Here is a 16587-nt window from a genome sequence, read left to right on the forward strand (position 1 = left end):
GCTTTTGCTTGAGGACCTCTCGATGCAGTGCATTCTACTTTGGGATAGCTCCTAATTGTTAATTGAATTCAATATGAGTTTAAGTGCCTACTATGTTCAAAGCACTGTGATAGAGATAGAAAGAAAAAAATGAAACTGTCCTTGCCCTCAGGGAGCTAATGTTTTAACCAGAAGGAAAATTTCTCCTTATATGAAACCTAAAATTTTCCTCTTTGTAGGTTTTACCCTTTACTTCTAGTTCTGCCCATTGGGATCAAGTAGAGTTGATCCCAAGTAGAGTTGACCCCAAGTAGAGCTCCATCTTCCATATGGCAGCCCTTCAAATGTTTGAAGACAGTTATCATATCCCCACCCCCATGCCTTCTCTTCTTCAGGCTAAAATCACTAATTCCTTTAACCAATTTTCATTTGATGGGCTGATATGAATAAATAAATGAGGCATTTGAGGTTCCCAATCTCTCCTTGTTTCTAGTAACTTGGCTTATTGTTCTTCAATTTTTTTCTAATCAAGCTCAATCATGTGGATGAATGATCATGCCTCAGGTGCCACCCTGCCTCAATTGAATTTTCTTCAGATGCCATAATTTCTAATTATGATTCTCCATTCACACTATAAAAAACAAATTCTGGACATTCTTCAGCCAATTGTTGCAACTCCCATATGTCTCCATCAAAAAACATCACAGAAAATATTTGAAAACACAACCAACATTCCATTCAAGTCCAAGGAGCTTTAATAGTAATAACTTACAATTTTCAATGCTTTTTAATATTATTTGATCCTTATAAAAACTCTGTGAGATAGTCAAGGCTAGTGTTCTTATTTCCATTTTACATATGAGGAAATGGAAGCTCAGATAGACTCACTGATTTCCCAAGGCTAATATCCTCAATGTTACTACACTGATGTTTTGCTTCTAGGGCCAGTGGTCTTTTCACTATTTACCTCAATATCATATTTGTGTCACCAATCCTGAATGAACTATTTGATCTTCATTCCCAATGTAGAGAGGGTACAGGTCCCAAGGTATGATTGACCACAGGATACAGATCAAGATGATTGAGGGCAAGGTCAAAAAAAGACAAAATACTGAAGTTTGAAACAAAATTGCCTCCCTCTGTTTAAAGTTCTATAAGAATCTCTACATCATATATGGTATCATTGGTCTACAGTGAGTCTTCCAATAACCCATGCTTTAGTATAACTTGGAAATGTATTACCCTAACCCTCTACATGTCATCAGAAAGCAGCTAACTTAAAATTATGATAGAAAAATTTACACCTTGTGAATTGTAAAAGTGTGATGAAAAGAAGGTTAATGCTACAAAGACATATGTAAACTGAAGGGAGTTAGTCAGCATGAAGCAGATACAGTAGACCACAATACAACAAATATTTAGGGGAAAAAAGAGTAACATAGTAATAATTTGTTAGTGTTTCTCCAGTACGGTCTAGATTTTTTTTTAAAAATTATTTGATAACCTTATTCCAGTATAATTGGTTTCCATGTAATCCTATGTCTTTTATTTTATGCATTTAAAAACATGATTCTAAGAAAGTCTTCATAGACTTCACCAGATTCCCAAAGATGAAGTATCACAAAAAAGGTTAAGAACCCCTGGTCTAGGGGGGAAAGGCTTCTCTGATTCTAGACTGGCATTTCTGGTCAGAAATATCCCTAAGAGAATGAATCAATCAATAAGCATTCATTCAGTGCCTCCTACGTGCCAGGTACTGTTAGTGTCTGGGGCTGTAAAGAGAAAAATCAAAATAGTCCCTGCCCTTGAGGAGCTTACATTCTATCAGGGAAAATGAAACATTCACATAAAAGTAGATATAAATGCGTATAAGTTAAAATCAAGGTAATGGGGGAGGGCACAGCAGCTAGGGAGATTAAGAAATGCCTCATGTGGAGCAGCTAGGTGGTGCAGTGGATAGAGCACTGGCCCTGGAGTCAGGAGGAGCTGAGTTCACATCTGGCCTCAGACACGTAATATTCACTAGCTGTGTAACCTTGAGCAAGTCACTTAACCCCAATTGCCTTCCAAAAATTAAGAAAAGAAATGCCTCATGCAGGGAAGTAGAACTAGGGTTAATTTTTGAAGGTAGCTAGGGGTTCTTCTAAAAGATGGACAGAAGGAGGTAGTACATCTCAGGCATAGGGCAGAGGGTTGGAGGGGGTAGGCAGCCTATTTTAAGGCATGTTTGAAAAATAGAGAGGTCTATTTGGCTGATGTAGAATGCATGACTTTCCAGATTCATGCAATAAGTTCTTATAGCCAGGTAGTGAAGGGCTTTAAACATCAAATGGAGGAGCTTGCATTTGATCTTAGAGGTAATAAGGAATCCCTGAGCTTTCTGAGTGGAGAAGTAGCATGGTCAGTCACACTTAAGGAATACCACTGACAGCTGCATGGACTATGGACTGGAGAGAGGAGAGACTAGAGGCAGGACCAATTAAGAGGTTATTGCAATAGTCAAGGTGAGAGGTGATGAGGATGGATAAGACTTGGCAACTGTTTAGATCTGAAGTGAATGGCAAGATAATGCCCTTGATAGAAAGTGTAGGGAAGAGGAGGGGTGGGGATTGGGGGGAAGATAATGAGTTTAGTTTTAGACCATGTCAGTTTGGAGATACTTCCAGGATGTCCAGTGGGAAATGTCCAAGGGGCATTGGCTGATTTGGGTCTGAAGTTCAGGATAGAGTAGGACTGAATATGTAAATCTGGGAATCATCTGCAAAGAAATGATAATCGAATTCTTGGGAGTTAATGAGATCATCAAGAATATAGTCAATACCTGGTTAAAATTCTATATTATCTATGTCTCAGCTGATAAAGGAGCTAAAGGGTGTTTATAATAGACCTTTGAAATAGGATAAAGATGTACCTATCTTTTAACTTTTCAGTATTGTCACACCTAATATTTTACTTGGTTCTCAAAATAATATAATGAGGAAAATAGTGTAGGAATGTTTGTTTCCATGTTATAGAGGAAACTGAGACACAGACTGATTTTCTCAATTTCATACCACATTCATGTCAAAATCTATGATTATAAATCCAAATCTCTAGACTCTAAACACAGCACTCTTTCTATCACTCCATGACTTCTTCAACATCAGTGATATTACTGACATTGTTATTTCCAGTGAGAGACTTTCCACTTAGCAGAAAGTGATTAAAGCGATGTGGGCTTATGTTGCACTATGCATATTCTCTTGCCAGGTTTCTATTGTTTGATAGTAAGGAGGTGATGCCTAAGATTATGATGTCATTCATCTTTGGTAAACAAAATTGACACAGACCTGCTAGCAATGAGGTATGTTGGAATTTAAAAATTTATTTAAAAAAAAGATCAAAGGTAAAGGAGACTGGAAATAATAATAATTATTATAGTTCATATTTAGATCTGGAGTCATAAGACCTGGGTTTGAATACTTGCTGTCACTCTGTCACCTTGTGACTCTTTAGGCAAAGTCCCTTTACCTCTTTGGTTTTGTTTCCTCATCTAATGAGCTAGATGATTCCTAAAATCCCTTCAAATTTTAAAATTCCATGTGCTCCTTTGAGGTTTACAAAACACTTTCATGGACTCACAGAATGTTAAAGTTGGAAGAACCATTAGAAATCATCTTTTCCAGCCTCCTACCTCCATTTTCTACAGGGGGAAACTGAGGCTCAGAAGACAGAAGTAAATTACCTAAGGAAAACAAAGCAAAAAGAGGGCAAAAACCAAAAATAGTATGAAGGACAGAAGGTGAACTTTATAAGGAAGGCCTCTTTGTTACTGACCATAGAAAATTACATATCATCATAGCATTGCAGATTTAGAGGTGAATATTTATTTATAAAAGGTGGTGAGAAAAGTATTTTAATTTGTAAGTAAAATTCAATGAACAAATATTTATTGAACACATTCACTTAGCATTCAACAGGCATGTATTAAATACTTATTATGTGTAAGGTTACACTAAGTGCTAGTGGATATATAAAGATAAATAAAAAATGATCCCTTCCTTCTATTAGCTTCTATAAAAAGACATGGTTACTATTTCCAAAGAGCTTATAACCTAGTTGATAAAGGCACTCAAATGCAATATGGACAAGGGTTGTCTTCTCCCTTAATGGAGTTCTCCAGTGCAAGTCCCCACAGAGGTGAGGGAGCCTGCATTCTCATTGCAGGAAGGTTTGAGATGTCAAGACAGTTTCTGGATGCAAGGATGGCTTCTGAGAGTACAAACTTATTAAAGAAGTGAGAAGACAGGAGCTACAGCATCTGAAAGATAATTTCTCCACCCCTATGTGAGCTTTCCCTGGGAGCTTTTTTCTCCATCCTATAAGGTATAGGATATTTTGCTCATTTGTGTAAAAATTTGACCAATTGTTTTTCCCTTGTTATTTACACTAATTTTATATTTTATTAAAAATTTTTATTAAGTTTTTGAATCTTGCATGTTCTGTTAATGGAGCTTGTTGGGGATTGGGCCATGATTTGCATAACTAGTTACCCAAAATGTTCCACATTGAACCTAGGAAAGGTAGCAAGTTCTTAGAGGGACTTATGAGAATTCTAGTTACACACGCATGAATGAATAACCAATACCAGGCCATTATAATGAGTGTCAATTAGGTAAATTATTTCCCTTTAGGCCTCAGTTTTCATCTCTGTAAATTGTGTTTGTGTGTGTGTGTGTGTGTGTGTTTGTGTGCGCGTGCACGTGCACACGAGTAGGGCGTTACTAGATGATCTCTGAGGCACCTTCCAGCTCCAAAGCCTGTGATATTATGACACAAATATTTTATTTGTCCCAGTGCTTAGCACTGTTCCCTCCATTGGAGAGCCCTTAGTTACCATGCTGAATTAATTATTCCTCTGCTCTGTTATGCTCCATGATTTCTCCTATACTAACCAGTATCTATGGTGTGGGTAGCCAAATCAGTTCATTATGTTTTGTGTTAGACCCTGGGGAATTCAGCCTTGAGAGATAAGTGTGTTGAAGGCAAAAGGGATTATAATCTATTCACAGTTGTCTCTGCAGACTATAAAGGAATACTCAGATGTAGGAATGCCCATGGGTTTTGGGAATATGTTGGAAATATGAAGGATGTGGAGATCAATTGTACAGCTGTAAGTATATCAATGAACATTAGTGGGAAACTGTGATGAGAGAGATTGACTGGAGAGTTAAAAGTCTGCAGAGAAGCACTGAATCAGCATAAGTGATTTGTGGGTGTTTTTGACCATGGTTCCCTGGCAGACTGTGAATGAATCCGGTTGTAGATCCCTGGAAGGCTGAGTGTATTCCTAGGGCAAAGTCTTGATTTAGGGAACATGGGAACACTATTGATTTAAGTTAGCAGGCAGCATTCCCTCTAGCTTGTGCAGTTAGCTGGTAAGATTCTATGTGTTCTGGGTTCTATGCATAGCGTAATTTCGATTTTCTGGGAACAATCATGAAAGAGTCCTGTCAGATGTGTCATGTCTAAATGGCATAATTCTAAATCCCTTTTAGTCCCCCAAATGGGAAAATAATCATCATTGGAGTGTAAATAGATCCAGAACCTGGAGTATAAACAATATCATAATGTTGGTGCACAGCAGTTTGCTCTGAATAATATCTATGCCACTTAACAGATGCAAAGTGTTTTCTTTATTTGAAAGATATTTTCTAATCACTCTGTATTCTCTGGACATTCTCTGCTTTTTTTCTGCACAATGAAGAAACACAGTAATAACTTCTCTGACTCTATGTTTCTCTAAAAAGCAGGTCATGTTATGAGACCCAGAATGGGTACTTCTTATTGGACTACATGGTTCTCAGGTCCCCTTCAATTCTGAGAAACTGTAATTCTCAGATGACATAAAGATTTAACATATTCATGTAGCACTTGCAGGCACCCCAACTCACAGGATTGATGTCCTGGAGCAACGGTGTCAAACTCAAATAGAAACAGATCCCCAGGCTGACTATGGACTTGGAAAATCACAAATTAACATTATCTAGGTTTTACTGAATTTTTATTTATTTTGTTAAACATTTCTCAATTACATTTTAATCTGGTTTGGGCCCTGCTCAGGAGTTTGGCACAGCAGGTTGGGAGTTTGACACCTTTGCCATGGAGGATAGCCACCCTAAGTTTAAGGTACTCTGTGTGGATCTGTACCCTTAAAACTATAGCTCACAAGTCCCTCACTGATCTGTTTACCTTTCAGTAGTCAGCCAGAACACACTATTAGCTCAAAGTGAAAATATTTACTGAAATGGCATTATAATACAAGTAACAAAAAAAATTCCTCCATAAAGCTGGGGCACACTCCCCCGTAAATAACCCAGCATCAACAGGAAGAGCAGAGATGCAGACATTATAAGTAGAGAGTCAGACACCTAAGGAACATGTGCTTTGGGGGTTGCAAAGTGCTTTACAAATATCTACTTTTATCCTCACAACAATCCTGGGAGGTAGGTGTTATCATCATCTCCATTTTACAGATGTGGAAACTGAGTCAGACAGACATTAAATGAGTTGCTCAGGGTTACATAGCAAAGTGTCTGAAGCAAGATTTGAACTCAGGTCTTCCTGATTTCTGTTCTAGCACTCTTTCTCCTGTGCTATCTAGCAGTGGTCTGGACAAAAAATTCTCCACTAGGTCCCTGTAACTGCATTGGACATGCTAAGTGGAGGTTCAGACTTACACCATGCTAGGACAGGCAGGAAGAAAAGTTCCAAAGATTGGTAAGTTTGAGCATTTGAGATTTCTAGGCTACTGGAGAAACCTCGTCCTATGGCTCTGTGATAGCAGAAGGATCTCAGAAAAGTTCTCTTGTACCACAATAAGCAAACAATCTGGACCTACTCCAAAATTAACTCCTCAAAAAAATCATGTGGATGAGTAGCAGCGGGTGTGCTCTCAGTACAGCTAGCTATTTCTGAAGTCATAAGGCACTCCTTTAGCTAAGAGACCTCTCTGTGGCTTGAGGTACATTGCCAGGCACCAGTATTTTAGGGACACAGCATCCCTATTATTCATAATTTACATTAACCACTTTAGATTTTTCTTGAAAACTTTTCCAAGTCCTTTTCATAGGAGAATGAACCAAATTTGTCCTTAATTAGGTAGCTATCTTCCCACAAAGTTTTCAACCTAATATTGCTTATGATAAGGGATTCTAATAACTTTTTTATCTACTTCAGACACTATAGAAGCTTCTTTTATTCTAATCTAATTTAATAATTTTCTAATTTAATTCTAATAATTCTCTAATTTCTCAAGTCATTTGCCCTAGAGATACCTACTTTGACTACATCAATAGTCCCCCTAATTGATCTTCCTTCAGCTTTTCTCTCAATCAAATCCAACCTACCCATCTTTGACAATGTAATCTTAGCTTTCTTTATATCACTTCCCCATCTTGGGTCACGTACTCAGAAATGGGCCAGTTGTTCCTCAGGAAATTGTTTATAAAATGCTCAAGATCTCTCCTTTTATTTAGTAGTATTTCAGGAGACTCCTCGCCCTCTTTCACCTCCCCTGCCCCCAATCTAATTAGTGATCAAGTCCAACTGTTTCTGCCCTCACAACATCTCTCTTATACACCCCCTGGTCTCCTCTGATACTGCCCTTTCCCCAGTATAGGCCCTTATAACGTCAGACCTGGCATACTACAATAGCTGCACCAGGGTAGGGGGTTAGGGTCTACCTGCCACAAGTCTCTTCTCCATCCCATCCATGTTCTACTGAGGTATCATATTGATCTTCCTAAAAAGCAGGTCTGACCATATCACACACACCCCACCCTCTTTTAATTCTAGTGCTTTTGTTCTATTAATTATTTCCTATTTATCCTGTGTGTACCTTGTTCATACATATTTGCTTGCTTATTGTCTCCCCCATTAGATTGTGAGCTCCTTGGGGGCAGGGACTGTCATGCCTCTTTTTGTACCCCCAGAACTTAGCACAGGGCTTGGAACATAGTAGGTCTTAATAAATGTTTATTGACTACTGACTAAATTCACTATGCCTAGAACATAAGATCATCTGTCTGAGCAAATTCATGAAACTGTGGTCCTAGTGTCTGATACATCCAAATGAGCTTTAACTCTTACATCTTCGTCCCTGCCTCTCCTCCCCCTTCCCCCCCCAATAGTTCTTTAAGGTTGTACCAGACTGTGATCACAAGCCCAATTAAATTGCAAAGTAGAAAGTACTTTTTCTGTTGTCTCATGACCTTAGTGTACTTGAGCTGGCCTAAATGTGATAGTGGTGACACATTATAAATTAGGACATATTGCCACTGCAAGAACCTTGTCTGCCTACATTAGTAACAGGTTTTCTTTAAGAATATAAATGGTTCTCCTTTGGAAATAATTGGTTACCTTTGGCATTTTCTTTTCTTCTTTAGTTATAGGAAGTCATAGGATCTTAGTTCTAGAGTTGGAAGGGGCCTCTAAGGCCTTCTAGTCCACCTTCTGATTTTCTAGATGAAGAAGCTTGAAACCCAAGAAGCTTAAGTAACTTGCCCAAAATCACAAGGGTAGTAAATATCCTCGCTGTGATTGGAACATAGTTCTTTCGGCTCGAGTCAGTGCTCTTTCCTTTTTCTCCTTTTACTTCCTCTGCGGATGTGGAAATTTTGTAGTCTTAGCTCATACTATAAGCTTATCGGTGAATTCTGTCACTTAGACTACTTGTATTGATGTTTACTTGGAAATTATGTAGTACAATTAGTCTGGGCTAAATGATTAGGTATTTATTTAGGGACACCCTCCAACTACATCATTAATATTTCTATTAATATCAATTTAGGTTATAAATTCACTTCGGAAAGGGGTAGAGGATTAATTGGATTATTTTTTAAAATTAAATTAAATTAAATTTAAATTTAATTAAAATTTTTTTAAATAAAAAAGATCCAATATAGATATTTATGTATAACTCAAGAAATATCACTCTTTACCTCCTAACATTGTTTTGTATACTTCAGGTAATTTGATTATGACTAAGCTTAGACTATAGGAAATTTTGCTTGGGGATATATCAAACTTGGAGATACCTTTTAGATTATTTGTTTGAATGGATACAGAAAGATCTAGGGCTAGCCATCTTATTGTTAAACAGGATGAAAATTCTTGGATTAGTCCTGGGTAGTTTTTGCTACTTTTACCATATTATTTCTGTCTCACGCTCTGTGTATTTCATTTTATGTTCATGAATGCGCTCTTAAACTTCCATTGGTCCTCCTCAGGTTGATGTTGAGCCTTTTGACTCTGAAGTTTCAGCCTTTCTAGTTCCATCTTATCTATACAACCTTGTTTCGTATTGTTCTCCGATGTATCCCGTGCTGTGGTCATTCAGGTCTCCTTACCATGCCATGGATGTTCTATATTCAATGACACCTCAGAGCCTTTATTTATATTGGTCCCTTCATCTGCGTCTTCCTGATTCTCTATGTAGGCAAATCCTACCTATAGTTCAAAAAGTCACGTCAAGACTTTCTTCCTCTAGGGAGCATTATCTGCCTACTTCAGCCTTCATCGCTTTCTCCATCCTCTCATCTTAAAAAGCATTCATACTCAGTTTATCCAGTTTCATATCTGTAGGATCACATAGTATAGAGCTGTAAGCGAACTGAGAAATTATCCACTCCAGACTCATAGTTTACCAAGGAAGAAACTGAGGCTAAGAAAGGTCAAGTGAATTGGTCAATGTCATTTATAATACTTGGTTTTTTGGGGTTTTTTTTTTGTTTACCTGTTGGTTTGTGCATATAGGTTTTCTCTTCCCAACTAGATTGTATGCTCCTAGGAGGCAGGGACTATATATGCTTATATGCTTCCCAGGATCTACTATAGTTCTCAGAACATAAAATAAACTAAATCAGAATCTGTTGGTTGATTGAATCTGAGTTATTCTATGTGACAGAAAAACATCTGGATGAAAAATAGAAAACTCAGTTAATCTCCAGATGTTAGCCAAACATATGGATATTTGGACTCATTCAGATATCTGGCACTCTACAGAAAAAAAAACACACATCTGGATGTTTAATTGCCATTTTAATTTTTCAATCAGATATTCTGGCATCATGTCTACACATGTCTACAGCCTACATCTTATTATCATTATTTCTTTCATTTATGCTTCTGTTGCCCATCATATAAAAACTCTTTTCTATGATGTATTCAAAATCTCCCAGGAAAATGAGGCAACTAAATGAAAGAGATTATAATGGCATCAATCCAATCCCATTTGTCTAAATCAACTAAACATTCAATTCCTTCCATATCTTGAGAAAACTTTTCAGTTGCAACCATTAAGCTGTACTATAATTCAAAATGCAAGGAGCATTATTTAAATGTATTATGCATATTTTATTTAAATTTTCTCTAAGTTTTTATGTTAATTTTCCAATTTTAATTGCTCTCACAAGCCTAGTTCTGGTAATGAGGATACATATGTTCTATGTTAGTGAGTAACTGCTTCTACCACCCCCCCACCCTAAACCCAGCACTAGGGTATTCTTATTCTTGGTAAAAAAATATATTTTCATGTTATTTGAAATGGCTATAGTTATTTAAGTAGTTTTCTGTCATCTTCAAATTTGATAAGCATAATATCCACACCTTTAAGTCAGAAAGTTAAACAGGGGGCAAACTAGATTAAGTTATTACCTTAATCATCAAACTAACTAAACAGAGACTTTATACCACATCCAGATATACACACTAGTCATGTAACCAGATTTGCTTAAATCAGTAATGGTAAAACTCTGGGATCTGCTCTGGAAAAATAAACAAAACCAAAACAGCCCTCAGGCCCATGTGGCCCCCTTCTGCATCTGCTGTGACCTTGGCAAATGGTAGAAAGCAGGCCAGAAAATGCTATGAATCATAGTTCTTAAGACTTCCTATAAAACAATTACTTAATTAGAGGTACTATGAATGATTATTCAATTCTTGTATGTTGACCAGCAAACAAACCTGTTACTGGAGAAACTAAAACTTGTCAGTCTTGACATTCTTGCTACAAGTGAAACCTGAATATAAAAAGTGAGAGTGGTTAATAGGTTCTCCTAGAAAGTAGGAATTAAGGGAATGAGCCCAGGATTAATTTTGGTCTCTGCCCAAAGGCAACAAGAAGCATCATGTTATGGGATATTTGGTTATCTCACATTTCAGGACTCAAGATGAACATCCAGAAAAAGCCCACCATAAAGATAATAGAGGGTAATGTGCTGTGATCTTTTGCAGAGAATAGGGAGGCAGAGAAAATCTACTAAGAATTCAACAAAAATCTTTAGATTAAAACAACATATAATTTTAATTTGTTGGTTTTAATGTAAATAAAGGTGGGCATAGAGAAAGACACTGAAAAATATATTGCAAGACATGACTCAGGAGCAAGAAATGAAATGTGCCAAAGGCTTGTCATTTACATAGAAGCCTTATACCTATATAATATGAATTCTTTATTCAAGAAGAAAGAAGGAAGGTGTTGGACATTGAACCATAATTTTAGAGTTATAATGGACATAAAAGGCCTAAGAGATATGGAGCCATTTAGTCCATCCTATATCAATCGGAACAAGTTAAACTGAACCTCCAAGAGACAGACCTTCAAATATCTGAAGATGGATGGCTGTTACATCCTCAACACACCCTCTCCCATCCCTAAGTCTTTTCTTCTGTAGGCTAAACATTCTTCAACCAATTCTAGATATGGCATGACTTTGAGTCATTACTCTGACTGTACTCTTCTCAATATCCTCAAACAAATCGATCTCCTTAAAATTTGGTGCCCAGAATTCAACACAGTATTTTAAATATGATCTGATCAAGGCAAAAAATGGATTACCACCTTAGTCATGACATATATACATGTACACATACATACACACATTAGTAGAAAGGAAAGAAAACACTTCTGGATGGTGGGGATTAAAAGTAATCTATAATAAAAAATGTATGGTAAATAATTCACAGGGGATTATCTACATGTAAATAATTAAGATTTAACTGTACTACCTAAACCTAAGACATCATAACATATTTTATATAATCAATGATAATAAATAATATAAATGAGCCCCTAATTCTCATTTGACAGTCATGTTGCTCCTTACAAAGGGAAAAAGACATGGAAAGGAATTTTGACAATATTAATTTTTGTAATGGACGTAATGAAAAGCAAATAGTCACAGGACAAGTCTGGAATGGAAACATGACATAATAATGATGGAGGACCTTCAATTATCTGTAGATATGCAGACTGTAGAACTCTATCTTTCTGCCAAAATTAGAATAGTTAATAATTTCTTGATTTGCCTTAGTGATAATTATAATTTCTTTATCCTTGGAAAGATGGAAGAAGCAACAAGAGAAAACTTCTATTCTATACTCAATTCTTAACAGCAAATAGAAACTTGCATGGAAACATTGGAACCTTAAGGGAAAAGTGGCCTTAGAATCTGCGAAAAGAGGTGAGAAGTTGGGTATAGTCTGACATAAACTCGTTATTTTGGGAGAGCATGTTTCAGATTATTCAGAAAAACTCAGACTGATTGAATGACTGGCCTCAAAAAATAATCACTATGGACTGATCCGACCAATCTGGAGAGCAATTGGGAACCATGCCCAAAGGGCTATAAAACTATGCATACCCTTTGATCCAGTAATACCACTGCTAGGTCTATATCCAAAAGATATAAAAAAGGGGGAGAGGATGTATTTGTACAAAAATATTTATAGTAGTGCTTTTTTGTGGTGGCTAATTATTAGAAATTGAATGGCTGTCCATTAATTGGGGAATGGCTAAACAACCTGTGGTATATAATTGTGATGGAGTATTATTGTACTATAAGAAATGACAAACAGGATGATTTCAGAAAAACCTGGAAAGACTTATATGAACTGATGCAGAGTGATGTTAACAGCACCAGGAGAATGTTGCACACAGGAACAGTGATATTGTACGATGAAGAACTGTGTATGACTTAGCTATTCTCAGTAATACAATGATCCAAGACAATCCCAAAGGACTAATGACGAAGCATACTATCTGCCTCCAGAGAAAGAAATGATATGTTTGAATACAGACTGAAGCATGCTATTTTTCACTTTCTTTCATTTTTTTTCTTTTATTTGAGTCTTCTTATACATAATGACTGATATGGAAGTGTTTTACATGATTGAACATGTATAACCTATATCTGATTATTTACCATCTCAGGAAGGGGGAATGAAGGGAGGGATAGAATTTGGAACTTAAAACTTAAAAAAGAGACAAATGTTAACAAATTGTTTTAATATGTAATAGGGGAAAAAATAAAATATATTAAAGAACAAAAAAAAATCACTATGGGGCAACGCAAAGAGTGAAATGGGACTTTACTTTCAATCTCAGTTCTGTTACTTTTAATTGCTACCTGTTGAATCTGGATAAATCCCTTAAACTCTCTGGGCCTTAGTTTTCTCATACGTAAAATGAGGTTGGACTAGATGACTTTGGCAGCCAGAGATCTATGATCCTATGATAATAACTTCAAAGGAAGCTTCAGTAGATTGCTTCAGGGATCTGTGATATTTAGTATTTTTATCAATAACTTGGATACAATAAAGATGACATTTATCACATCTGAAGATGACGCAAAGCTGTATGGCTAACTCTCTGGATGGCAGAATCCAAAAAGATCTTGATAGTCTAGACCAAAGTTTGGATTCCATCAAAGGGCCATATGTAGCTTCAAGGCCACAGGTTTCCCACCCTTGGTCTAGAACATTTGGCTTAATTGAAGGTGAAATTTAGTAGGACTGAATTACACATAAGTTAAAAATTTCAATTTCCCATGTACAAAATGGGGAAGGTATGGTAGGCAGGAGCTTGTATAGAAAAAGTGAGTTTTCACTTGGGAATACCTGAACGAACTAATATATGCATATCATGGAATATTATACTGAAATAAGAAACAATAAATATGAAGACTATTTTTTCCCAACTGATCAATTCATGAACATTTATTAAGCACCTAACTTATGCCGGGGACTGTGGTAGGCTGGAAATAAAAAGACAAAGCAAAGTAGTCCTTGTCTTCAAGGGGCAATCATTATTAAAGTCACATATATATGTATATAAGCAGATACACACACACACACACACACACACACACACACACACAGGTGGGAGGACACTAGTAGGAGGATTGGGCAAGTTCCTATGAGGAGGTAGAATTTGAGTTAAGTTTTAGAAGGAAGCTAGGGCTTCTAAGAGGCAGAAATGAGGAGGAGAAGTATTCCAAACACTCTATGGTTCAGCTAATTTGACCTCCTTGCTGTCTTGCACACACAAATTCTATCTTCTGTCTCTACCTTTAAGCAGGCTGTCCCCTGTGCTTGATGCAGTGGATAGGGTTGGTCTGTGTGCTAGGAGTAAGTGGGAAACAATGATCTAGGCTTTCTTCTTATTTAAAAGATGAGGAAGCTAAGGCACAGAGAATTTAAGCAACTTGCCTATGGCTGTACAGCTAATGGCAGAACCAGTACTAGAATTCTATGTGTATAGTCAGCCAAAGCACAGTATACCATACTATCTTGTAAACTCTCTCTCCGAGCTCTACTCCTGACTCTCTACATTTCACCATATGGCAACCTTTTCACCCTAGAAGACACCTCCACTCTACAGCTTTCTCATCCTGAGATCCCTCTTTCACTGAAACCCTACCTCTGATTAGTGAGTTCCTCCACCAAACCACCATTTCAGGAAGTACCTAAATCACTACTTCTGTGCCCTCCACTTTTCTCCTTTGCACTTTTCCCTCCCTCCCATCCCCAAGGGTCTAGGGCCACCTGGTCCAGCCCATACCTATAAAAGAATCACCACAACACACTCAACAAATAGTCATCTAACCTTTTGAGGAGGATCCCATTACCTTCTGAGAGGGTCCATTCTGTCATGTTAGGCAACTCTAGTTTGTCAGGAAGCCTAAGCCTGCCTCTTTGCTAATTCTACTCATTACTCTTAGCTGTAGGCTGGGGCCAGATAACATGTTTAATCCCTCTTCCACATCATAGTCTTTCACCTATTTAAACATAGCTACCATGTCCTGGAAAGATCATTGATTCTGGAGCCAAAGGCTTTGGGTTCAAATCCCATTTCTCGCTTCTACCACCCATACGATATTGGACAGGTCACCTGCAACCTCAGTTTCCACATAAGCAAAATGGAGGACTAGAATAAATGACCTCTAGGGTCCTTTCCAGCCCTAAGTCTATGATCCTATAGTCCTTCTAAGCCTTTTGCTCTCTACTCTAAACATCTCTAGTACCTTCAAAAGATACTCATATAACATGAATTTAAGGCCTTTAACCATGTTGGTTATCCTGTTTTAACTGCTCTCCAATTTTAAAATGTCCTTCAAGAAATATAGTGCCCAGAACTGAAGACACACACACACACACACACACACACACACACACACACACACACACAGATAGTTTTGGGCACAACAGAGGACAGTGGGACTGGTTAGAGCAAGGGTGGGGACCTGAGGCCTTGAGGCCACCTGTGTAGCCCTAAACTTCACAGAACAAATCCCCTTAATAAAAGGATTTGTTCTGTAAAACTTGGACTCATTCAAAAGGCTGCACCCAAGGACCTAGAGGGCCACATGTAGCCTTGAGGCTGCAGGTTTCCCACCAATGGGTTAGAGTTTGGCCAGGAAAGATCACATTTGAACCATCTTAATGTAGCCCAAAATTGCATTAGCTTTTTTGGCTGCTATATTTTCCTGAAAAACAAGAACAAAAAAAAAACAAAAACAAAAACAAACCATTAAGTGCCTACTATATATCAGGCACTGTGCTAGGTGCTGTGGACACAAAGACAAAACAAAATAGAACCTGTCCTCAAGGAGCTTACATTCCATTGAGGGGAAACAATATATAAACACATAAGCAAATATAAATATATACAAAGTAATTTCTGAGGGGAGGGGACCGATCTAATACGAAGACAATTTGTAAACAGAACTCATGGCTTTCTGAGGGCACTATGATATGAAGCAGCAGTAAATGGTGGTCAAGGAACCTTTGTAGTAGGCAGTGTACAACTCAGAATCACATACCACACTGTTGATTCATATTGATTTTGTAGTCCCCTAACACCTTCAGATCTTTTTTTCCCTCCCATCTCCCCTACTCTCCTGCTTAATAATCATGCCTCCCCAATACTATATCTGGGACAGATTTTTTGAAGGCAAAGCTAAAATTTTATACTATTATATTTCACTTTGTTAGAGTCAGCCCAATTTTCTTGCCTGGCACTATCTTTTTGGATAGTGACTTTGTTATCCAGTCTGTTAGCTGTTTCATAGCTTTATTTAATCTGTTTATTTGAGAAGGATTGCCATCTATGCCTTTTTCCAAATAACTGATTAAAATGTTACAGTAAAGGACCCAATTACAGATCTCTGGGTCACTCTACTGACAAAATTTTGCACTTTTTACATGTTAACACTGAACCATTAATGATTACTTTTTGAGTCCATATAATAGTATTATCATCTATCCCTACACCATCTTTTCCACAAG

The 16587-nt window shown here is 37.3% G+C and overlaps 1 protein-coding gene across 1 annotated transcript in view; it reads right to left on the bottom strand.

Moving 5' to 3' along the window:
- Positions 1 to 16587, bottom strand: part of SAXO2 (stabilizer of axonemal microtubules 2) — a 30435-nt gene that overhangs the window by 9152 nt on the left and 4696 nt on the right. The gene's annotated exons all lie outside the window — the stretch shown is intronic.

The sequence above is a fragment of the Vombatus ursinus genome, unplaced genomic scaffold, assembly GCF_900497805.2.
Source record: "Vombatus ursinus unplaced genomic scaffold, bare-nosed wombat genome assembly UNPS02009205.1, whole genome shotgun sequence".
In the NCBI taxonomy this organism is placed as follows: Eukaryota; Metazoa; Chordata; class Mammalia; order Diprotodontia; family Vombatidae; genus Vombatus; species Vombatus ursinus.